The sequence below is a fragment of the Symphodus melops genome (assembly GCF_947650265.1).
Source record: "Symphodus melops genome assembly, chromosome: 17".
Lineage (NCBI taxonomy): Eukaryota > Metazoa > Chordata > Actinopteri > Labriformes > Labridae > Symphodus > Symphodus melops.
In genome coordinates, this window is record NC_136707.1 from 7,226,796 (window position 1) to 7,252,649 (window position 25,854).

A 25,854-nucleotide genomic window follows, 5' to 3' on the forward strand; every position below is an offset into this window, starting at 1 on the left:
TTGCATGTTTTAAATTCCATTATTTTGCATTTGAAAACCATTTTTGTACTGCTTTTATTTTTTATTTCTTACTGCCTTAAGCTGTGATTTCTTTTTGGATAAAAACTGTAGAAAAAAAACAACATTTTCAATAGATCAAAAGTTGTGACATTATCACCATAGAAGAAGCAACTGTGGATTAACTATGGTGCGCCAAAATGGAAAAAATGGCACCAGATAAGTGTAATTCAAAATAGTGAATGTATTTATTTCTGACCTTATTCTTACTTCTGACCATATTCTTCTCATGTGAAAATCAGCTCTGCACTGGCTATGAGGAAGATTTGTAAAATAAATTGGATGGAACCAATGTACCAAAGAAATCAACAATGTTGAATTAGAGTAAGAAAAGATGTAATGAAGCTTGTCTCAAAGATGAAAGTCCTGTTTCATAAACGGTCATTTGGTGTGGACCAGAAACTTCTTAAAATGCAGCAATGCTAAATAAAACTGTCCAAGAAGCATTGAACCGGTGAATGTGGTTGATTTTACTCTTTAAATCATCATTGGATTAGACCATGAAAGTCACAGGACTGTGATTAAAGGCCAAGACTATATACCACTGATTACTCTCACACAAGCAGTTGGTGCACTGTGACATACATACAGAGTGCACACATGATCCTTTGCAGTACCAATTCAGCTCTCACCGCCTATGTACATTTCCATAGTGTTTAACTGCCATAGTTAAGTTGTTACACCTCAGTGATATAATCATAGTAATATTGTCTGTCTATAAGACTGACATCTTAAAATAATGTGTAAAACAAAGGGTCTTAAACTCATGGTTTTTAGTTTATGAAGAAACACCTACTATTGACTTTAAATTTCTAAGTATGATAAAATTCTAAATAAAGGTACTCTGAACTACCCAAAGCACTGCCTTGATATTGATGCAACCAGAACATTAAACCATTTCAGAGCTAACAGGATGTCCTTTGCATCACAAGGACAGATATTCATCTTTTTTTTAAAGATGATATTTATCTTTTTTTTTTTTAAAGATGATATTCATCTTTCTTTAAAGATTAATATAACACTTTACTTTGAACTCTGTCTGGATGAAACTGGCCTTCAATCAGTTGTTTCAGAACTTATACAACTTTTTTTTTAATATATATATACCTGTAGTCTGACCGAGATGACCATTAAAATGCTGATTTTAAAAAAAGAATCATCATTCATTGGTTGATATGTTATAATTTTAGCAATGCATACCTTTATAAAAGATACAAATCTCTACATTAGATCGTGTATGTCTCAATCTTTCAGAAGCAGAACCGCTTCCATGTGGAGAGATTTTCTTGAAAGCTCTTTTGAGCTTGAGTAGTATGTAACTGTTCCCTTCACAGATGGCTGGACTTTTTAATTAATTCTTAACTCTAACTTAATTAGACTGTCTGAGGAGAAGATGAGGTGGCTGAAAGACTGAATGTTGTTTCTCGTTTGTCTGTCTTGGGTCAGGTCTGAGGACAAATAGTTGACTTTTTATTTCCTCAGCGAAACCTTATCCGCGTGTTGAGGTCTACACTGACGGCTCTACATAATGAGGCCGAGTGGGAATGTGTGCTTGAATGCTTTTATCCACTGTCAGGTCACTGAACGTCATGTCAGCTGGAATGAATAGCCCAACCAAAACACTATGTTGTGTTCAGCTGATTTTGTCTTTCCAGATGTCAAAACTGCTGCGCTGCACACATGTATGTTCAGCTGAGACGTAGATCTTTCTTTACATGGGTTCATTCCTTGCTGCAGGGTGGGATATAAATCATACTATGCAGCAATCTGAATATAATTCACAGAGAATGAACTTTATCACACATAAACCGAAGGAGTAAATCAAGCCATTGCATTTGCAGTGATTTATTCATAATTCAGGGCTGTTTTGTTCACTCAATGAGGCATCAAGCTCAATCTTTTCTGTCCTGCATCCTCATTTTCACTCCCAATTCACCCACCCTACATTTCTGTAGGAGAGATAAGGAGGTCTGCCAAGTCGATCTGGTTTCTTCTTGTTACGGTCTGGGAGACAGCAAACTTAACTGTGCCAGTTTATGAAGAAAAATCAAAAATTAATATTCAGTACTGCCCGCAAAAATGAACATTGACTTGCATAAATGATCAACCAAACTGACTGGCCTTCATTTTGGACGGCTGTTGCTCAGGGGTTGGGTTGTAACCAACTCCTGCAGCCACATGTCCGAGGTGTCCTTGGACAAGACACTTACTCCCAAGTTATTCCCCCTGCTTCGTCCATGGCATATAAATGTGTATGAGTGGGATTAGCCAATACTGAAGGCCACTTTAGATAGCAGCCTCTGCCATCAGTGTTTGAATGGGGACGTGTGACCTGTGGTTAAAGTAATCAGAAGACCAAAAAAGTGCTATTCAAGCTGACGTCCATTTACCATTAATCCTTTCACACAGGCTTCAGATACTTTGCTTTCCTCCCATTATGACATACAATATTAAGGATTCACGTCAGTCATTGTTGTTTTATCCATCTTTACAGTCAAACATGAGGGATACAAATCAGCATCTTTACGTTTTTACCAGCATCGGTCGGTGTAGTGAATGGCTGATCACAGCACAGCATGTGTTTGATAGAGGCAACAGATGGCAACATGTGATTTGCCAGAATGATTGCTAGTTAAAATGAAAACACAGAGAATATCTGAAATATGCAATGGAACATTTGACCATTTAAACAGTGACATTTTCAACTTTCTAATTAGCGTTTTTAAAATGCAGTGCTTGTACTTGTGCTTGAAGTTGTTAATACTTATTTTACTTAGAGGAGGTGAGCTGATCTCACACATAGTCAACAAACAAGCTAGCATAAGTGGATGACACGTTTTAGTGACCAAACAGCTGCACTAAGGTTCAAACTGAATCCTTTATTATTATTATTTTTAAAGAGAGTAGGCAGAATAATTTACCTCACAATAACGGTGAGAAGGCTAATTGCAATAAGAGGGAGCTTTTAATATTGATGTCTAGAACTAATTGACACACTCAATAGATCTCATCCTTGAATATAAAATTATGCCCATATTTAAATATATATTATCTGAGATCTCACATTTTTTACGAGCATCTTGGTACCATCCATCCCACCTTTGGTTTCAGCTCCTATTTTATCCAAATAACAGAATGGCATTACTTCTATTGCTTTTTTTCCCCCAGTTAAGCAAACATCAAAGCAAAATAACAGCTTTGTGAAACTAAATCTCATGAGATGAATCTTAAACTAGAGTGTTTTGTTCTTCAAAACCGTCAGGGAAAAAAAAAAAGCGATTTATTCCTCAAAGACAGGCAGGGAAAGGGAAAGTGAACCACTTGCTCATGCTAAGCTTTGAAGTGCTTTGAGGATTAAACTGGGTTCCAGTGTGGTTACTTAGCTGGTGTCAAACAGATCAGTGGTGACTAGATTCTCGTCTTTAGATGGACAAGAGCATCTCTGCTTTGAAGAGGGTGCTTATGTTGCTCATTCCCCAAAGCTGGCACTTGTGGGAGCGAGTTTGTAACTAGAGAGATGTCATCTTTCCACATTTAATGGCCGTTTGAGCGCTCTGGGATCTCCGCGTGATCATGACGACCCCTCCTCACATCCATCCACATCTCTCTCTTATGTTTAAACTGCTCACATGCATTTGTGCCCCGATGTGCAGCTGTAACAATTAAGTTTTTTACATTTGTATTTTTAAAATCGGATTAATTTAGACCACAATTAATAAGTTTGAATACAACTAAAACAGCAGACGCTGATTTTGATTCTTCAGTAATCTAAAAAGTACAAAAGATCATACAATGTGCAGCGTATCAGGTTGTATCGTATCCCATCATATCTTAGAGTGTCATTGAGTATTGAATCAGATCTTACTGTGTCAGTTCCACATCTTCCAATACAATCTTGGAACCACAGACCATTTGAAATTCACGCGTTGTCCTCCCTCTCAGAGGCAGCTGATTGGATTGATCAGTTATGTATTAGCGCTTCTTGTCAGATCTCTGATCAACACGTCAAACTACAAGAACTCCACTGCTGTGTTCTGTCTGTGACGCTTTTCTCACTCGAGTGACGACGTTCTTCGTCCTCTGGGATTTTAACAGCATGGTGAGTGGGGGCAGAACTATACAAAGATGTTTCAGTGAAGTGATTGAAAGCACTGCAGATGTTTCTTCATGGAATGAAGATTTTGTTTTTAGTATTAACAGCTACTGTATGGTATGGTTAACGTTTAGTAATCAAGGAAGGTTAATGTTAATCCTATCAGTGGAAATATATATAGTAACAGACATGTTTGCTTTTTCAAGATCCTTTCAAGTTCAAACAATTGTAAAATTTATCTCAAAAGAAGGTATAGCTGATTGTTTTAAGATTATAAAAGATTAAGATTATAAAAATTAAAAGTTTTTCTACCTTTTCTACCGAAGCACCGAGAAGTTTTAGTCACAGGAACTACTTTTCAAGGACCTTAAAGTTCCTTAGCTTAATTCCTTTCCACCCTTGTAGAAACACACAGGAGGTATTTTAATGAAAAACTGTGATTTTAGATCTGTTTTCCACACGAGCCTGCAATTTTTCTACTTTGTAACTTTCTTCTGTATCTCTGCTGACATGTCTTTATCAAAGCACAATCAACAAAGCCAATACTTGACCAACCGGAACTGCCAAGCCCCACTAATGCACTTCCTGTTCTTGGAACTTTAAAATAAAATCCCCCAGAAATTGGCCTTTTGGTCAGAAAAATATGTTCACTGAACCAAATGTGACCCTTCCTCCCTGCAATGGAAACAAACCGAGTTGCTTCAAAAGTTAGTGCTCTCTTGGGAGAAACCCTGCAGTCAAAACTAATATTTAAACCTCTTTGATCAAACTTGAACACATTTCCAGTCTCCAGCGAGTTTGTCTTTCAATCCTTTTTGAAAACCATTAAATTACAAATAAACATCTTCAGAATTGTTTACACTTGCATAGCTTTCACACGTTATATTTCGAAGGAGGGAAAGCTTGTTGTCCCTCCATTCATGGGCATTTTTACATTTCTTTTGAGGTGAGTGTTTTGGAAACTGGAGCTTAAATATTGAAAAGAAAAAGCTGCTCTGCATCACATCTAAACACACATAGCTTACAAAAGCAGCTAAACCCACATTTTGAAGTACTTATTCAATTATCTGAAATTCATAGCCTGAATGGTTTGCCCCTTGTATGCTTTATTTAACATGACATGCTTCCTATGATCCAAAATGCAAACATCCATCATCAACATGTTATTCTGCTGTTGTCTTGACAAGCGGATCTTTACATTTTAAGGCAGTGGACTGAGAAGTCGACCCCGTCCTGACCTCTCTGCTGCATTTGTCATGGTTATCTTTTGTTCAGTATCCCTGTGAATTGGTCAGCGATGTGTGAAATGAAATGCTGCCTTGCCCTGCCTTGGCCTTGTCTTTTATGGGCTGAATGAAGTCAATGGAGGCTGGAGCTTTACAGGCAGACTCTAACCCTGCCTGGTGCGTAGAAATGTCATCTGTGGGAATGAAATTCTCTGACAAGACACGCTTTGCAAGCAGTCTGAGAGCCATGCCATCAAATCAGTGAAGAAGCTGAGGATTACTTACCCACACCAGTAAGGTCTAAGCCATTCTGCTTGTGGTGATACCAATACAATTAGAAGGTATAAAAGCATTATGAAGTGAACCAGATTGACAGAAGATACTGAAAAATAGCAGCAGGAAGAAGTAATTAAATCCAATCGACTGGTTGTCAGTTTGCATGGCAGGCGTGTAATCAGTGAGGCATGTAGGAAGCAGACCCCTAGGATAAGAAAAACAAGAGGGTGAGGGAGCTGCAGTGAGGTGTAAACAAACAAAACATTTCAGGCCATAAAGGTAAGGAAGGATTTCAGCTCTGTCTGCCCTGTGCATCATGTCCAAACCTCTGTTAATGCAGCTTCAAAGTAAAACAGTCAAGAGGCGTCTTAGTAAGCTCCAGAGATGTAAACAACCAATTATAGAAGAGGAACTAAAGTGCACGTCTGTGAAGAAGCAAGAGACAATTGAGAAGAAGGTTAATATGTCACATTTACAGAAAATAGAAGGGCAGGGCTGCCAATATAGGACGCACAGAGTTCAACAGTGAGACGGTGTGAGTTTTGACACCGCCTTGACATCTCCCTGGAGGGATGTAAACATGGAGTTCCCGACAAGTGCAGATGACAGCTGCCATCACGGCAAATCTCAAATCACAGGCGACTCACTCAAAGAACAAAGAAGCACTAGCTGAACACTTCCTGTGCAAAACAAAACAAAAAAGGATTACAGCACAGTATTTTTAAGAACGCCAAATAATATCCCACTCTCTGTTAAATATTCATGCTGTATGACCAGAAACTAAAACACATTATAACCGACTTTACTCACTCCTGTTGGGTCCTTTTGTAAAGTTCCCCACAGTGATTTTATTCTCCCCAGCTCCCAGTTCACAGCATTTGACACAGCTTCAATGCCTCATAAAATACACAACAGCCATTCACCTGGCCTTGTCATATCACGTCCATCGAACCATTTGAGTCGATTAAAAATTGTAAGGCCACCATCAGTCTAAAAGCCATCAGTGTCACCAGCAACAACATCATAAAAGAGCTGATTATAAGTCTCCACAGATCTCCCCCATGCTGGATATTATGACAGTCAAAAAATGTTTGTGAAACTTTTGAACACGTACGAAGTATTCAGAAGTCGTCTTCTTTGTAATGTATTTTTTTTAATGTATTTTTCTTTCTTCCTCCTTCTTCTCCTTCTTCTTCTTCTAACTTCTTCCTCTTCTTCTTTTCGTCTCTTTTTTGAGGCAGGGTTCACTGTTGACACTGATCCCATGTTTTTGTTTTTGTGTTTGTTTTTTTTGTAAAACACACAAGTTATATCACCTTTTTTTGGCAGGGCAGCTTAATGTGTTCCTGCGTAATAAATCCAGCCTTCTACGTGCTGTGGAATAATTTTAGCTTATGTCCCTTCTCTTCTGTTGAGCATTCACTGCAGGCTCTCATATCTGCCACAACTTTTAAATAGAGACTTCCGTTTGAAATATGTATGATTCCTGATATCGATTTGCTTGTGGCCTTTAACCTGAATGTGCTTGACTTGACTCTCCTCATTAGGCTGAACAAATGTTCTCCCACATTTATCGTGTGTGAGGCGCAGTAGTTGGTTCAGTGTTGTGGACTAAAAACAAGCTGTGACTGAGAGACATTCTTACTCCGTGAATCTCTTTCTGCTTCATTTATTTCTCTCTAAATTGAAGACTCGGCTTTTGAAAATGGAGACCCGGAACAAAAGGTTTATTTTGCTCTCCAACAACAAGGAACGTCTAGACTAACAACCTCTTTGTACACACAGTCTAAAAGGTAACAGAGCAGGTAAACACAAAACAGTGTTTGAATGAACAGCTCTGTCTGTGTCACACCAGGTGCTTGGCTTCCATAAAGACATATTTTGCATAATAATAATAATAATAATGCATTATATTTAAAGGTGCCTTTCAATGGACAAAGCAAAGAGATAAAAACAAAAGATATATAAAAGCAAAGTTACAATTACATCAACAAAATTGCCCTTGCACAGGTTGGATCTAAAAAAATTTATAAAAAAAGGTCTACAAAAGTTTTAAAATGTGGACCATCTGGCAAATGGTTAATTTTCATGATTATCCATGTCTGGCTCTGCTGCCAAGTTATTCAAATTTTCACAAAAACCACACAGAAGAAGCAACACTTTTTTTTAATGAAGTTTGAACTTAATTCAAGTGCTGCAGTTCTTCAGAGCTTCCCTGGTAAACAAAATGTAAAACAGGTTGTATTGTCCAAACTGAATTTAATTTTCAATGAAAATGTAATTTGTAAAGCATGAATGACAATTTCACTGTAGCAAACAAATAAACGCTATTATGGTATCGGTCAAAAACAACTTTAATAGTTGATGTTAGATTTTGTGTAATGTTAAACAAAATAGTCTACACTACAACTTCAAGAAGGATTTACAAAAGCTGATTGAAGAAACACCTCACTTCCTCACCTCAATTTGTACTTCTTTCTTTACAGCATTTAAATATTTCAGCACACGATCAGTAGTCAAAAAAACCCTCAAATAATAACACGTTGAGAATATTTGACTGTAAAACACAAACTCTTCAAACATGTAATAAACAACCAAAAAGTTATAAACTAGAATCTGTATTGTCACTTAACTTGCATGGGGGTGGGACAGTACATAACATTTGTACACTTAGCAGTAGTGCATTGCAAACTCTGAGTGTTGAGATTCAGTCAGTACAAGTGGTGTAAGATTCAGCACCATGGAGAGCTCTCTAACCTACAGACTGTTCGCTCTGCAGCATCACTAGTAACCTCAGAATCAGCACCTTGGACAGCGCCCTGCGCGACTGTTTCATTCAGCAGCGTTAAAGCAAAAACAAAGCTAAGTTGTTGAGGCAGAAATACTTGAGAGTTGGCCCAAAAATGACAGAGGAGGTAGGCTTTATTTTTTTAACATTTTATCAAAGGGAGCGTCTCTCACACCAACTGACGACCCTCTGTTTTATCTGTGATTTTATGCTGATTACTTTCCAAATACTTTCCTGGTGTTCTTTTTTTAAAATGACCATCCATCCAACATATATATTCTGATGAATGCTCTCTACCTGTTGTAACCATTACTTTGATGAATGGTATTCATGGAAATTGAATGATACTTTGGCAGTGTGGTTGACTTTGTATTTGATCTGTTTGTCCAGACACAACCTCTACTCTCCCTCATCCCTCATCGAATACTCTTCTTCCATTTATTTCACTTATCTATACTTCCAAATACATCCTTTTTTTTGCCTGCTGGGGAAATATAAAAATCCCTTCATGTTTTGTTCTCCTTGTATGACAGTCTATAAACCTTTTTTTTTTTTAAGAAAAACTAATTCTAATTCTAATTTGCTCCTTCACTAGCAGCATGTTTCCTCTTCCTGGATTACTACTACAGTTGAAGTTCAACATGTTACTTTCTGCACTTAGTGTTTCATACAATGATAATTAATTGCACCACATTCTTCACAGTTATTAGCTGTCTTCTGTTTCCACCATGCTGTCGACTCGATGACACAGACATCAGCCCGCCCTCATTTAACAAAGTCACTGTATTACTGTCTGCATCACTTGTCTGAAGCACTCCCCCTTTCACTAAACGAGCAGTAATGCAAACTATACAACACATTCCGGAAATTAATTGGGTTTGACTGTGACCGTTCGCCATACGATGAATATGGAATTTATCGCCTGTCGCCTCTCACTGACTGTTTAATGTCTCACTTTGGTCTGTGATTAAAAACTGAGATATTATCTACTGTGTGAAAGGCTAAATTACACACCAACCAAGTCTGCACAGCCAAGATGCTAGAGCTGAATAGAGTGATGTGCTATATTTCAAATTGGGAGAATAATACAGGAAGGCCAAATGAAAAAGCGGCGTGAAGAATGCGCAATGACTTTGGCATTCATTGACAAAACTCTTCTACTTGTTGTTTGAAAGGAATTATAGATGTTTATTTATAAAAGTATGAACACAATAAATGACTCAATACATCCATCAAGAAGTTACCACTAAGATTTTTCCTGGGCCAGATGAAGTAAACATGGGCAGTGCCCAGGCCTCAGCTCATGCTTTGAGTGTGGGCTCGTGCATGCATCAGGTAGAGAACGAGCAGCAAGACATGGAGAGGCATGATTGGTTGATAAAAATGGCACCCCGTGCAGACATAGGTCAGAGTTTGTAAGTACTTCCAACTGCTGCAGACGGCAGATTTTCTTCATTCCTTTTTCAGAGCAAGTGAATTATTCATCTCTGTGAGGACCTAATGACAATTTCAACCAAAACCTTAAAAAGTGCTTCTGGAGAAAATGACCAACCCTGCCTTATAAAGGAAGCTGGTACTAGACGGGAGAATATATGAAGCAAACATAAGAGGGTAACGTTGCAGACTGTCAACACAAACACAGGGGCAGAGGAACAGGAGTGAAGAGAAAAAGGAATATTCCTGAAAAAGATGTACATACTTTTGAAAGCTCAGTCATCAGTTCATTCCTCTTGGATTAAATTCAGATTTTTGGTTGTTCTCTGACTTTTTTGGTTTGATGTAAACATGTTAAAGTCATACCCGAGAGCGTTTTATGACCTGTTTGAAGAGCTGTGATACAATAATAGAGGTTAGGAATTGATTTTAAAATCAGGTTTTGCAATTCCTGGTAAGGCGTGTGCCCAGTTTATAGGGATGATAGCTGACAACCTTTGGGAAAACACAAAATTGCCTCTGCAATGCAAATTAAGGTATCAGTAATCAGCAGGCGTAGTCACTGATTAATGTTCAGCTGTATCCCAAAAAATCAGGTCCTGAATTAAAAAGTGGAAGGTCAAACTACAAAACAACAGGTCTCTCTCTCCGTTGTGATTGTAGTTGATTGTTTGTTTCATTTATAGCACATTGCTTTTTCTGTTTCCTCCTCAGACGTGTATCATTATCCTGTTGTAAATAATGGAAATGGAGCGCGGTGACGCAAGAAGGGAACCTCACGTATCGATCGTCATGTCCAGATCACACTAGGTGATGAAGAGGGTGTGCAATAAAAGTCTAATGGTAGTAAAGTTTGAATTCTGGGGGTTGGAATCAATAAAGGCTAGTGTCAGGCTGGCTGGTGTCTTGGGGACGGGATGCTTGGATGTCTTTGTTGTGTGTGGACGAGCACATCAAGAGTGAAGCATAAAGACGGGCGTAGAGTGTAAACATTTTCTCATTTTATTCAGTGACAGAGTGAATCAATCATCGGTTCAAAATGGAATGTCATTCTCTTTTCAGAGAGCCTGTCATGATCCATCACTTGGAAATGTGGTTCCTTTTGTTGAAAGTATTTGGTCTTTTACAGAAAATAGCTTTTTTCTCAACCCTTTTGGGTGAAACAAATTTTTTTTGATATGGCACATCAGTTTTATTCCTGTGAAAATTATTCTTTCTTGACAGGTGTTTTGATTTTAAGCGTACTTCCCCTCTTGGCATGGCGGGTCAAAATGTTCATTTCTGACGCTGTTTGTGGTTTTGTCTCAGTGTGCCGAAGCAAAGACAGACGAGTAAGGTGAGTGTCAGAGCTCTCAGACTCTCACCTGACACCGGCGGTTGGACGGAGCAGATTGATAGCCGAGGAGGCAGAGGGCTCCCGCCTCCATCTCTGTGGCAGCAGCAATCTCAGGGGTTAGTGAGTGTTATCTGTCCTCCACATCAGCACAGTGACAGTCAATAAGCCTATCTGTGGCAGGACCCGCTCCCCTGAGTTCATAATGCACACAACACTACACCGGGACTCAAAAGCATGCAAATGATTCCCACTTTGGCCACAACCTTTTCGTCGGTGCACACTTTGTGTCACAGATATTTCAAAAGGCAGCGATTATCTAATCGTTGATTGAACTTAATTACAGATGTTTTCATTCTACAAGACAGACGTTATAAGTCAATTTCAAGTTAAGAAAAATAAAGAGGTGAAAAACGAAAAACCTTTGTTTGCTCACACAATATCCAGACTTCAGAAGTGCTTCAAATCACAAGACACTCATCTATGTCTTTTGAGACAGCACATTGGACCTGAACACAAAAGGACACGTGGCGTTAGCAGCTTGATACTCTATAGACCCCCCAAAAAAGTAAAAATGCATACAATATGTGATATTAAACTTAAGCTTGTCGTATAACAGCGACACATACTGTATCAATCAGAATGCACGGATGGAAAAGATTCAATTAAATAGTCTCACTAAATAGTGAATGTGTGTGAATGGGTAGGTGTTGTAAAGGAGTCCGAAAACTAGAAATGCACTGTACAAGATCAAGTCTATTTACCATTTCCCACTGTGAGAGGAAAGACACATGGATGCTGAGATGAATGATCTTCGATATGTGGAACCCGGACTGCAAGTTGCTGTAATCAGGTTCCTATGTGAGTTTTATTGACTTGATGAATGATCTTGAATTGTATGACTTTGTTTTAAGACTCACACATATTGAAAGTGTCTGTTTTTTATGGATTGTTGTTTGTTAAGATCTTATTGATATTAACCTCTGGTACACATTTCCTGTGTTAAGGAGATATTTTAAAGGTGTGTCATTCAGATGTATCCAAAGTAGTGGTAAAGTTTTACTCCTTGGGTTTGTTACAAAAAAGATCTGCATTCAGCTGTTGGAAGTTAAATGTCTAAATTGCATGACCGGGCTCTAATTCTGCAGCATGATTCTTGTCAGGAGGTTAATCCGAGCTCAGAATATGTTCTGCGTCTCATTACAACTAATTTGTAAAAAGAGGCATCTCATTATGGGTGGGAAGATAGAGAGTACCTCAGGACTACTCAGGTCCCAGCTGTGTGTACATTATAGATCCATGAGTGAAAGAATCAAAACACTACTCATGGCATAATGAGCTTTGCAAATGAACATTTCAGAGGCAACAAACCTCAAACCAATCTAGCCTGAAGGCATGCAAGCCTGGTCAAACACGGCAAAAGACAACAATGACAGAAACGAGCTGCAGCAGACTTATCAAAATGATCAAAGTGTAATTTTCACCTCAGATCTGTTTGCCGAGAAACGCTGAGGCGAGCTGAGCCCGGTGATTTAAGCAGCCGCTGGAGGAGGCGAGCCTCTTAATGAAGAGAACACACAGACTCATCCATCAGCTGTAGACAGCGTCACATCTCTGCAGAGCCGGGACAAAGCATTCCTGAGGGGGCAAACAGGGACATCTCTGCCAGCTGCATCCCCTTTCAGAGGATATGTTACTCAACATGTGCCTTATTTAGCCATTGCATGTACACACGCTTGTATTTGCATGTGTGTGCAGTTATATTACACGCTTATCATTACATTCAGCATTCTTTTCCTTTCTCTTATTCACACACTGGGAAAAAACACATTACATAAGTAATCAAATGTGGCAGAAATATTTAATGTCATATGGCGCTTTAGGAATATCGTTTTGATTCACACACTGGGATCACATAACAGTGGCATTTAAAGAATGAATAGAGGCTTCAGGGAAGTGTCCAACGTTTCTTGCTCCGGCAGCGCCCACTTCTCACCAGCACTCAGGGTTAAACTCCACATCCTGTATTGACTGTTAGGTGTGTTATAGTTAGCTCTGTGTGCTTCACATTTGCTTTTATTCAAGGATGCATTACCAAGAAAACTTGAAAACAATGTAAAGGAATCCTCTCCTTACTTCAGCAACAGCTCAAGATCCAACAGCTCTAAGATAAGTTTGTCCTCTGCCATTGTTGTTGACAAAGCTCATACCAGAAGTACCACCCTCCTTGGTTGTGATTGGTTCGTTAGGGCACAGTATCTTTAACGGGCGTGGTCCTGTTCCTAAAGTTGAACTGTTTTCAACTCAGTGTTTTGAGCACAGAGACAAACAGGTGATGCTGAAAGTGTTTCTCCAATCATGATGCTGACTACTTCAAACACTACGATGGGTGTTGTTCTGAATATTGCACTACCAGCACAGAAAACAGCCTTAGTGGATACAGGCCCTTGATCTATAATTTCCCACTTTTTTTTTTTTTAACTTTTTTTTCCAATATCCTGTCTGGGTTCTTTTCTGCACAACTAATCAACTTTATACAAAATTGTTTTCAAATTAGCAAACTATGATGTTTGGAGATTAGTAAAAAGCCCACATGTACAAAAGTAAAGAAAATGTTTACTATGTTAAATGGTTTAAACAGAAAGTGTGCAATCAAACTTATTTTCCTTACTCCTTACTCTTTGCAAACTTCCTGTTAAATATGGCAATAGCGAGCAGCCATTTAGTATATAGCACAAATCAGAGGAAGCGGTGAATTGATGATTTTACTTCTGAGGTTCTAAAACATGAATAATTATAATAAACAAACGAGAGTGATGTACCAATCTTCTATATCTAACTAAAAAGGACATTTCTAAAGCCTTCACCAATAACAGAAAATACTGCTTTTATTACTGCAAATGTTATAGTTTAGGTTTCCTTATTCTTTCACTTGCTTTGCTGGTTTACACCAGGCCTTCATCATACCTGTGCTGTCTTTATTTATGCCTCAGGAGTGCTACTGTGGCAGGGGAATACTTATGTCATTGGAAACATTAAAGTTTATATATCAAATGAAAAATAAAGTGGCTATGGTTTGAATCACTAAAATACAGTCATCAAATTCTATAGAGCAGGAGGAAAAGATTTATGCTCGGATGACTTTAATTTATGCCTTAATACATACTGAATTGACGCTCCTTTCCCTTTTTTTGCATTTTGACTGTTTCTCTTTTATTATGGAAGGCTACACTAGATGAGAAATGGAAAATCGTACTTTTGCAGCTACTTATTCAAAGGAAATGTCTGTCACTGTCCAATCTGATTTTCATTCAAATCCTGACCATGGTAATAGAAGTGTATTACTTGCAGGGTTCCTATAAAAAAAAAAAAAACATTTTAAATGAACATGTGACACTGTTCAGTCATCAGGCACAGCGAGTACAGGCTTCCTAATGCCATTCTGACTGGTAGTCCCAGCAGTTGTCCCAGTAATTAGCTCTTTAGCTCTTTCCTAATCAATGCCTTGCATTTTCTACAACTTTTCCCTCCAGGCCTTTAACTCACTCAGGTGAAGACAATGCATGAAGAAACCAGGGGCTTATTGTTAGCTGTAATAAAAGCACACTAAAAACACCACAAAAAAAATAAGTAATTTCTCAGTAATGCTTTTACATCAGTCCCAGAACATTAGACCAGTTACATGAGGAAGAGGAGCAAGGCAGGGTTTGCATCATACACAAAGGGTTATAAAACATCCTAATGGAAAAGCTTGAAAGCAGCATAGTGCTGAATGAATCAATACAGGATACTGTGCCCAAATGTAATACACTGACATCACCACTTAATGACTCTATATATTTCATTTGAAGGTCACTTTAGTCCCTGCCATATGTTTTTTAAAAATATTCTGAAGAGGGTGAGCCTGGGTACTGTGGTAGAGTTGATCGTCTCTCTACTGGAAAGTCAGAGGTTTGATCCCCAGCTCCTGCAATGTCTGATTTGTCCTTGGGCAAGACACTTAACTTAATGCCAAATTATCCCTGGTGCTTTGTCTGAAGGACACTCTGCCATCAGGGTGTGAATGTGTGTGGATGGGTAAAAGCACCCATTGGTGACCTGTGGTGTAAAAGCACTAGTTGTCACAAGACTAGAAAAGCAATCTACAAGCTCAAGCCCATTTAGCATGTACCATTTAAAGGGCACTTTTCGTACAATCCTAGGCCCTTTATCTGAAACAGAATGTCTTCACAATCTTGGTTGAAGGCTGATAAGAAAGTGTGTGGGCATTGGTGCTCATGAACATAATCAGACTTCTTAGCGTTGCGTTGGTGGTAAGTGCAGGCAGTGTTTGGGCTGCTCCCTTGTGTCTTGGTACTTTCTTCATTAATATACAAAGGCGGATCACAATCTAGGGCAGATTAAGACCACAGAGACTCAATGATGGCTGAATGTTCTTATATTCCTCGTTCTTTTTTGCTCCTTGGTTTCCCTTGAGTCTTTACACTTACATTGCTGTAGGGCATTGGTTCTCAAGCCTATTGGCTGGCACATTGTAAAGGATAAGGCAATGATTATCCATACCATCTTTTCCTTCCTCATACCACATCTCAAATTGAGACTAAATGGCAAATGAAGTTGTATGGTCTCCTTTTACTCAAACTACTCTACTACTCAAAGAGCTATAATGCTGCATGCTTACTCTACACTACATGTGACCTCCACTCATACGCACCACACTGACATTGATGGCAGAAGATGCTACATCAATTGCCTAGCTAGCCAATACCACGACTCCATTCAAACATATTCACACACCACCAGCGAAGAAGGGGAGCAATCCTGGGTTCAGTGTCTTGCTTGCCCATGTTCACGTCAACATGTCACTGTAGGGGCTGGGGATCGAGCGGCCACCATTGTAATTTTTAACTTGCACAAAACTGTTAAGAAAAATACAATGATCCACTGAGCCACTACTGGAAGAGATAAGGATACATGATAATTAATCATTTAAACAGGGAAAAATGGCCTGTCTTGGTCGTTACTATGTCAGTGTATCTTCAGGGAAACAGGATTATTCAGGTTGTCAGTCAACTTATTAAAATATCACTCCTTTCACTGTTGAAAAATGGGACTCATTTTCTGCCTTTTTCCTTTGAAGTGATCGATTTGGAATAAGGTCTTGGTAAGCAGTTTTCCCGTCCCAGCAGAAGCCCCCATTGGCTGTTGGCCATTTTGCTTTTATTTTCCAGCTCTATGCAGACAACCTTTGTCAGAACCCCCTCATTTTTTTATGTCAGAGTGATTCACACACAGAAATACTTTTTCCAAAATGTACATTCTTCTGCACTTTATGCAGCTCTTGCTACATTTCCTCTGACAATGTATTAATCCCTTATATCATCCTTGTTCTAAATATGTAAAGGTTAGCGTTGCAGTAAAAGAAAACAGAACATGTCTTTTTCAGAGACACAATCAATCCAACAGGCAGCACAGTGCCTACACAGACATTGAAAAACGGACATCTGGGTGTGTTTGGAAGGCGTTTTTTATTTTTTTATTTTTTTTAAACTATTGTTGGAGGAGGCTGCAAGCCTTGACATTTAAAATAAAAAAAGGAGTGTATCGATCAGTCTTTGGGGGTAAAAAGTGAAAAACAGATGTTCAAAATATTAAAGTGGACCAGAAGTTTCATTTTATAAGCAATCCTACCTTGCTTTTCTCATTTCTTTCTCTTTTGAATTCATTGTTTCTTACACACGAATACAAAACTTGTGCTTACTGTCTAATTTATCCAAAGCTCCAAGGTAATAGTTTCCATTCATAGCTTTCAATTTAGAAATTCTCAGATTTTTGGGATCAATTTTTACACCAGCTTGCTTTAATTATAAGATCTGCATCTGTTACACTTATTTATTTTCGCAAAAAAATAAATAAAAATGTCTTGGATACAAAACTGAGGAGAACTTAAATATATGCTTAACAGCAACAATCTCTCCATATGTACTTCATAACTTTTAACATTTTTTTTAGATTGTTGTGCTAAGTTTGCAGGGGAGCATTTTTGTACAGAACTTGATATGCTGCTTGCTGCGGGCCAGTAACAGCTTGCAGGAGCATATGGTATAGCATTATGCTGCTGATGCTTAAGTTAAGTCTAGACTAGCTGAACAAAGCAAGCACCATGAAGGGAAATAATGAATCTGCCTGCAGCATCCATTCTATTCATGTCTCTCAAAGTTTTGACAGGTTCTAATACTAAAGTGAGTGATATATTACTTCCAAAGAAAGTTTTCATGTTTCCACATCATCTTGCTGTTTGACACTAAACAGACGTTTAAGAATATTTACCCTAATGTACCAATTTGACTTGTATATAAGTTTGTATTCTACCCTTAACGTAAAAAATATTATTTTAATCCCCTACATGTTTTGACACTAGCCTCGTTACTTTGCAGAACAGAGTTTACTTATGATTTGTCAATTAATGAAAAAAAGCATCTACAGTTTGACTATTACTACACAAGTTCCTTTTTGAATTCAGGATACTTTTACTTTTCAGACATTTTGCTCATTACACCTTTGTGCTGCCTCGCATGGATTTTTATTTTTCTAGGTGACTGCACTTTTAAAATGTTAGTTTTCCTCCTTCACATCATAGTAATCATTTCTTTTATTAGCTTGTAAATTGGATTAGCCTATTAACATTTATTTAAGGGAGCCTGCTGTCTAATCATACACTAACAGAAGGTGCTGGATTCCTTTATTTCCTTTTGGGGGTTCGGTGGTGGTGGTCAGGGTTTGCCATTTTAAAGTAAATTTAAGCTTCAGTAAAGTAAACATTTTCTCAGCCTAATTTGAGGCGATACACAAGTTAGACAGCTTGACAATATCTGTATTTGTTTTTGACTAATTTGACTTAATTTGTTTTTGTTAGCATGTGCTGATTGGGCTTGACTTATGTGCTTATGAAAATGTCACCAGGATCTCGAGTTACACAATGTTAGACAGAATGTGTCTGACATAACCCCCTGTCCTTCAAACTCTATTATGTATCAATTAACCACTCCCTTGGGCTTGTTCTGAGCTCATTTCCAAGCTAGCATTAGTGCTTTTCAATAAATAATCACCCCTTTTCATCCTGTGCCTATGAGTTAGTATTGGGCATAAAGCAACTAACCGTTTGTAATCTGCCTTAGACATGTCTGTACAAACACGTTTGTTTATTTTACACAGATCCTGAAAACCTCTTATTTCTCAAGATGAATTTACCATATTTCCTTCTCCTTTCAAAGCTAAAATATATAAACAATTAAGCACGTACTGCCATCCACTCTGTTGTGTTCTCCTTTCACACTTTTAAAAGTAACCACAGATTACTCTCTCTCTGTCAATTAGATGTCCCCCTTCGGGGTGAATGGCACACACTATTAAGTTCCCTCTGGTTTCATATAAAAAGAGATGATTAAATGCAGTCTCCATTCTTCTGCCCATCACGACGAGATCAAAGCAGCTCCAAAGTGTTCAGCATTCTATGTGTAGCCGTCTCTCAGAGAACGAGGACACCTTACTTTGATGACTAAACCATTTCTCTTCCACTATTAATCCCACAGCATTGGGAGTTGAGAAGTAGGAAACGTATGACTACATAAGCTCTGTCAGCGCAGAGTTGATACAGTCAGGAACAAAGAGACTGTGCCATATTCTTTTCTTTGGCATTAACTCTGCACTATTTTCAATGTTGTACTGATGGAAACCCTGCTTTAGAGGACCTTGTTTCCTCCTCTGTGATGATAAAATATGCTTTTCCGGGCACTCAACAGGCATCTGTATTTCTTCACATTACATCACTTTCCCACTTTAAACTCTTAAGGAGCCCCTGGTGTTGCATCGGAATCTCTGGAGTGTATTTTTTTACTTGGACAGATCAGAGCAGAGTCAGTTCAGGTGGGCTCTGCCACTTCGGGAAGCATCCTTTTTCACATTGCTCTACTCTTATTCACTTTGAATGAAGTCATTACCTTCGTTCCAATATTGGAAAAAAAAAAAGGTCTTTGTTGTCTTTGTTCTCCATTATCATTGAAGCTGTAATCCTACGAACAGGCACCAAAATCCTTCCAGGACGAAGGGGATTAGATAGCTCTGAGGATCCATAAGTAGAGCAATGATTAGCTGTGACACTATCACTGTGTAGGGTATGTGAATTCAATTATGGTTGTTTCATTGCATCTACTGCTCACAAATGGTGTTGAATATCCAACACATGTTCCTTTAATATGATATGTCACATTGACACGAATGAATATCAGTGGCCCACAATTTCACACACTTGAGATTTTCCTGGACTAATCTAAGGTGTAGTACACTTTATTGTCATTTCAATAGATGATACTACATAGGACACACTGTTCATTCAGCCATCTGAAGGACACTGAGGCAATCCCTGAGCTGTGTCTCACATTGGTAAGAATAGACATCATTTATGTTATTTCATGAATGTCTGTGGGAGAAGTGTTCAAGAATGATGGGAACAGTTATTGGTCTTCCAATGACACGGCCATCGGTTTCTGCAAATAACTATACCAATACAACTTTGCTCTTACACAATGTACCTTTAGGTATGTTCTTTTGTTATCTACTACATCCACTTTGACCTCTTTCCAATGTAGACATTGGAAAGAACTCTATAAAATCAATAAATCAAGATATAACAGCAAAGAATGTTGACCAATTATTAGAGCAGGTTGGACTGTCTTTTATTCTCCATGATGGGGAGAAGAACTTCCTGTTATCCATTTACTTGATGATGCATGTGGACCATGTTCCTGTACGAAACAGCCCACTTTCAGCCTCTTCTCTTCTTATTCACCATGACTCTCCAAGAAAATGTTAATGGAAAATGTTATCTCTATAGCCCTAAAGGGTTATACATTATAGCACATGCTGTTTTTAGTTATATACAGTATATTAACTATTCTATATGGCATTGTAATCGATGCAAGTTTCCCAGCTATTGACAAATGTTTTATGAGGCCAGAAAAACACTGACAAATGCTGTTGTCTTGCTGAGGGCACACGAAGCACAAAGAATAAACAGAATGTTTTTTTAAATGTATTTTCTTACATTGTGGTGCAGGAAAACAATTCTTTCAAACCTCATGATAGGAAATAAATATTGATTAACTTACATGGCAGCCACAGTAGTATTGTGCTTTGACTGACCTACAATGTTAGCTGAATACGGATACTATAATTAGTGTTATAAGTGTCAAAAGTACAGTTGCCCTTCTCAAAAACCTGGCTTTTATTTTGGGTGAAGCCGTTGGAGGACGATTTATGCAAAAGGGTGACTTACCAAATGGAGGAAATGTGACTCGTGTCAAATTGTATGAATGAGCAAGGGTTTTCAGTCGTGTTTTCAAAGGGTTTATTTAGAAATTATGTCAACACTTTTTGTCTCACACTTGGCCTGTTCAAACCTGGTCACCATAGCTGTCATGCTAAACCAATCACCTTTCTATTTCACTCTTGTCTGAATCCATGGAAGAGAAGAAAGGTATGTCATCCATTCATTCAGCAACCAACAGGATTCATGACAAGCAAGCCAAACAGCTCTAAATAACATAGTCTCCCTTTTGGGATAACAGCTACACTTGTAGTTACCTTGATCCATAGCTACCCAAATAAAATGTTAATGTTTACATACTGTATGGATAGGGCTTAACAACAACAAAAATGTAACTGGTGAAGTTTGTTTGTTTTTCATTTTTTAAATTAGTAAATCCAAAACTGCCAAATAATAAATAATTTTAGCTCAGAGATCTTTACAGTCTATACTGCACCTCCACTCTCTTTTCATTTGAGCCAAGTGACCTAAAATAAACCTCTGGAGAAAATCAACATTTTTAATAGAGCTGGGTCCGCGTGTTACATATTTCTAGCAGTGGTTTCAGGCGAACACTGAAAATTTACAAAACATTGACATGAATAAAGAATGCTTTTGAACAGCTTAAAAAACAGAGTTATTATTTTTAATATAAAAACAAAATCCTTAACAACAACAGTATAACTTTCATATCATCACAAGCGCTGGCCGTTATGTATAATTTTATGGCTACAAAATTAGGTATTGTCAGTGTAACAGCTTGTGGTGCTTTTATCAAGCACGTGTCAATGTTATCAGAATAGATGAGTCCTTTGTAATCCAGAGATGAGATCAGATTACCATTTGAAATGCAGACACCCCTGTGAATAACAGAGCAACAGGTGGATGGTGTTTTGTCACTGGCACTGGAATTAAACAGTGTCGTTCTTTTATTTTTCAAGCTCTGTAACTGATCGCACAGGCTCTCGCTGCTCTCAACCTGTCAATGCTTTGTATTCATAATGGATCCCTGTCTGGAGATGTTTATAATTAAATGAGTCTGTACCTATCAACCACATCCCCAAAGCCCTAGATTGCAGATGAATCAGCTGCTTTTATAGAACGATTCAGGGCTGCATGCATAGAAGGTCACTGCGTCAAATACTGGATTCCCCTCAAGACCATTCTATGATAATGAAAGGTGTTAATGACAAACTAAGGCTAACAAAAGCAGGGTTAATGAAGGTCTGTCTTTCTCATTAGGACTGTCTTTTAGCCACCAGCCAGCTGCACATTAGCAGGTGTCACCCTCTGCCAAACATGTGTCATCTCAGTAGATGTAAGATGACATCAGATCTTACAGGGGAAAGCTTGCTGACTAAGATTGATGTGTTTCCCTCTCATTGTTCGCAGAGAAAACCGCTCACAGGAGGATATAGAAGAATATTACCTCCCCAGCCCTCACAGAGTGATGCAAAACTCCCAGCAAAGGGAACACTGAGAACAGTTTGGTACTCTGTGGCCATTAGCTAAAGGTCAAGAAAGTAAGATCATCTAATTGTATTTTATGGCTTTTAGAGATCATTAAGAGTAAAAGATGGAGTGCAAAAGAAGAAAAAGGTTGGTTTTAAACTAGATGTGGCTCTGCAGGTGGTTATTTCATCTTTATGCTGGTTGCTCATTACATTTAAATGGCCCTCAAACAGTAAAGCTCTTTACAGACTATTTTTAACTTTTCCACCAAGTTGCTGCTTGTCCCAAACCAGACTGTTGATTTTCTTTATTTAAAGGAAAATAATTGGTTTAATGAAACTAGTAGAAGGGTATTTTTGCTAGTGCTCTCTTATAAAAGTACTTTATTTGTTGAAAAGTATAAGTAAACATCATCATCAAAATACACAAATAAAAGCAATGTTTATATGATATATGATATGAACTGAAAAATGCAATTGTTAGCGTCCATCTTTCCTGGACTGCATGACATTTATTGAAGTGGACATCTCACCACATCTCTGATGCATGTAAGAGGTGTGAAACGCTTTCGGTGCTGCACAGCCTTCTAATAAATAATAAATCTTTGTGGGTGGAAACTGGCAACATAAATCAGTCTAAACATGGGGAATTGGATTCCAAGATTTTTCACTTGATGCATCGGTTCACTTACAGTTTGTCTCACAGTCCAACTGACTCACTTTTCTGAGCCTTATCACTAATCTGTGCATATCAAGCACTCCTAGGGTTTGGGGTTTGGGGTTTTTTGAATAAATTAAATCTCTAGGCTTATTCTAAGAGCTTGTTTTGGTCAGAATTTCTGGATCTGGATCTGTTTAAAATTAGGCTTCCACCAAGTTATATTTTTCATAACTCCTGTGTTTAGTTTTCTCATCATGTCCGTCTGTTTTAGTTGTCCATAATTTGCCAAAGAGAAATGTGAAAAAAAAAGCAAATCTGAAAGTCACTGTGATCTAAACTAGATAGACAGGTCAAAATGTAGTACAGTAAAAGCAGTATCTTGGTATTTAGTTAGCATGCTTTACTTTGATCACTGTTGCTGTAGATTAAGAGAATGTTTTTGTTCTCTGTGTGTTATTGAGTTTAGTGGCTGGCTATACCCTTCAGGGTGCGAAACAAACACACCCACACTTGAGCTCTGCAAGGCTCCAGCAAGCAAGCAAAGAGTGCATGAATGAGACTGATTAACTTAAAAGCCAGTGTTCATTTACACGGTGTGTGGTTTCACATACACTATATCATCATGGTGTTGTGTTTTCTCTTTGGCTCATAATTATAGTTGGTCTGTAATTACACCAGTCTGAAGAATACATTGAAGCTAAATTTGAACAAAGAAAAACAAGAAAATCCATCTTTGTCTACGTTCATACTAAAACGCCTTAAATCCCACCATATGTTCTCAAATTGACTTGGAAGGGTTCTTCTTTTCGTGACGGTCTGTTGGACAGTGCTGAACATGCCAAAGTGGGTCTTAAAGTTCTTTTCCATTTTCTTTTCAAATTCTGCCATTTCCAGAAGTGGCACTTTGATTTCTTCACAACACACCGAGATCTCAGTTCCTCATATTGTGGTGAGTGGAAGAGGAGGGTATCCACCAACTCTGTTCCCCTTAAATTGCCCTCTCTTATCCTCTGCCCATTTCTAATCTTCAGAGTTTATAGTCCAGTGAGTACATTTTTACAATGGAGCGAGACCCAAGATCACTGATTGATTAAGTTGCTTACTGTTAAGTCAGCATCGGCTGCAGCCAAGCCTGGCAGCAACTCCACTGCAAACAATAAGTGTCAATTAAATTATTCCAGCAATCCATTCCAGTGTTTGTTTGTTTTTTAGGTTTTAGGTTTTTCATAAAGTTATTGCCTGGAGAATAAAAGGAAACAGATCAATATGATTACAAACACAAAGTCTTTATCAAAGTTGGATATTTATAGAACTCAGTTTTTTTTCCAGCTGTCTGCTTCTGTGAATAATTGAAACATTGATCATGATTTTATTGATGTGGAATCTTTGCTACATCTTACAAAAGGTGAAATCAGCATCTTAGCTCACAGCAAAAGAAGCTTTCCTCATTTTAAACCTCCCTGAAGACTCATTTGAAATGTGTTTGTTGCATTTCTCCATTTATAAAGCATATTTATTGATTGCATCGGAAACTCATAACTACTTATATTAAAAATAAATCCTATTTTTGAACATGTATGCATGCACCCAAGTCTACGAATGCAACTGATATTTTTTAACACAGAGAAAAGATTAAAAATGTTCCACCAATATTGTTCTGCAACGGCATCATCATCACTGCGTTGGTTCAGAAATCAGATTGCGTGTCAGCAGCTGGAACAGTTCTGAGTTTCTGCTGTTAAATGTTGAAGAAAACAGATTCAGTAACATGTTCCCAGACTAAAACATGTCAGTCTCCTGTTAGTCATCATTCTAAAGAACGGGGGATCGCAAATCAAAATATGTTTAAATGTAATAACGTTAATAGTGTTCTTTATCGTTTTTAATGATTCTCTGTTAGTTTTTCTTTTAACATATAAAAGATCTTGGGATCTAATTCAACCTGCAACTTCATTCGTGCAGGTCATACGTCACTCTCTCTACTTGATTTGCTGCTCTTCCCACTGTGCTATCCAGTGAAAGCTTTAAAGCACAAAAATACATCTTTAGAAAAAAAAAAAACATTAAACAGTCTTTTGACAATGACTTCCTGCCAACCCTCTTTCCTTGCTGCACGATAAGTTGGCTCTCGTATTTATTTTTCAGTCTCCAGATGAATGTTCCCTGTTTTGTTTGAGAACACCAGCTTATTGGTAAATATAAGTCCCACGCCTTGATTTCCCATTCTCTCCCAAAGGCAATGCTGTATCTGCAATGAATTAACTTTGCTCCAGATTGATAACCATCATTTTCCCAAGTGTGCTGTAATTATAATAACAGATCACAATACAGTATAAATAAAATGTCACTGAAAGTGGAATCTTTTTTTCTTTCACTGCAACCGTTTTACGTTTGTTTCTGTTTTCAGCTTAAAAAGGTCATGTGCTGATATAGACCCAATGCAGGTAACCTTCAACAAATCTCATTACTGCTTTGCCCTGTGCCAACATGTCTGACCTTTACCATTTCAACTCAATCTACTGTATGTCTAAGAGTGCAAGCAACATAGGAGGAACAGTGTAGGAAAAAAGGCTGGTGGGGCATACACGGGAAGATGTAATTACACTGAAAAAACATGTTATGTATTCTAAGATGTCTCTCACAGAACCTTATTTTTGTTTGTTGATTCACAGATGTGATACTCAAGTGTGTGATAGGGTTTATCTTCTGATTGTTCTCCATCCTCTCTGAGGAGATAATGGCCAGTGTTTTTCATTGCCACTCATCCAAAAATCACACATCTGAATTGTTTTTCTGGTACTTTGCATATTTGTGTCTTCTTGGGATTGTTCAGTTTTAGTCATTGTCTCTAATGGTGAGTCAAAGCATGGCCTTGCTGCTGAAATACTTTTCAGTGCTGAGGAATTTCGATAACAGTGATGAGTAAGGCGGCACAGAAAAGTACAGAATAAATTGTGTGTAAAAGACTTTATCCATATATCAATTTGATAATGGTTCCTAGCAGTATTTAGACCATCATCCAAAATTAACCCATCCGTTCCTGCACTCACCTCCCAACTTTTAAGACCATGCTCAAAACTCAACTTTTTAAATTAGCTTTTAATACAAAACTTTTTCTTTCCCTTCTTTTCTTTCTGTTTCTGTCTTTTACTGTTTTTTGCTGTTTTTAAC

General features: G+C 38.0%; 1 protein-coding gene across 1 annotated transcript in view; it reads left to right on the top strand.

The window, feature by feature from the left end:
• Positions 1–25,854, top strand: part of asic2 (acid-sensing (proton-gated) ion channel 2) — a 258,681-nt gene that overhangs the window by 134,536 nt on the left and 98,291 nt on the right. The window lies entirely within an intron of this gene.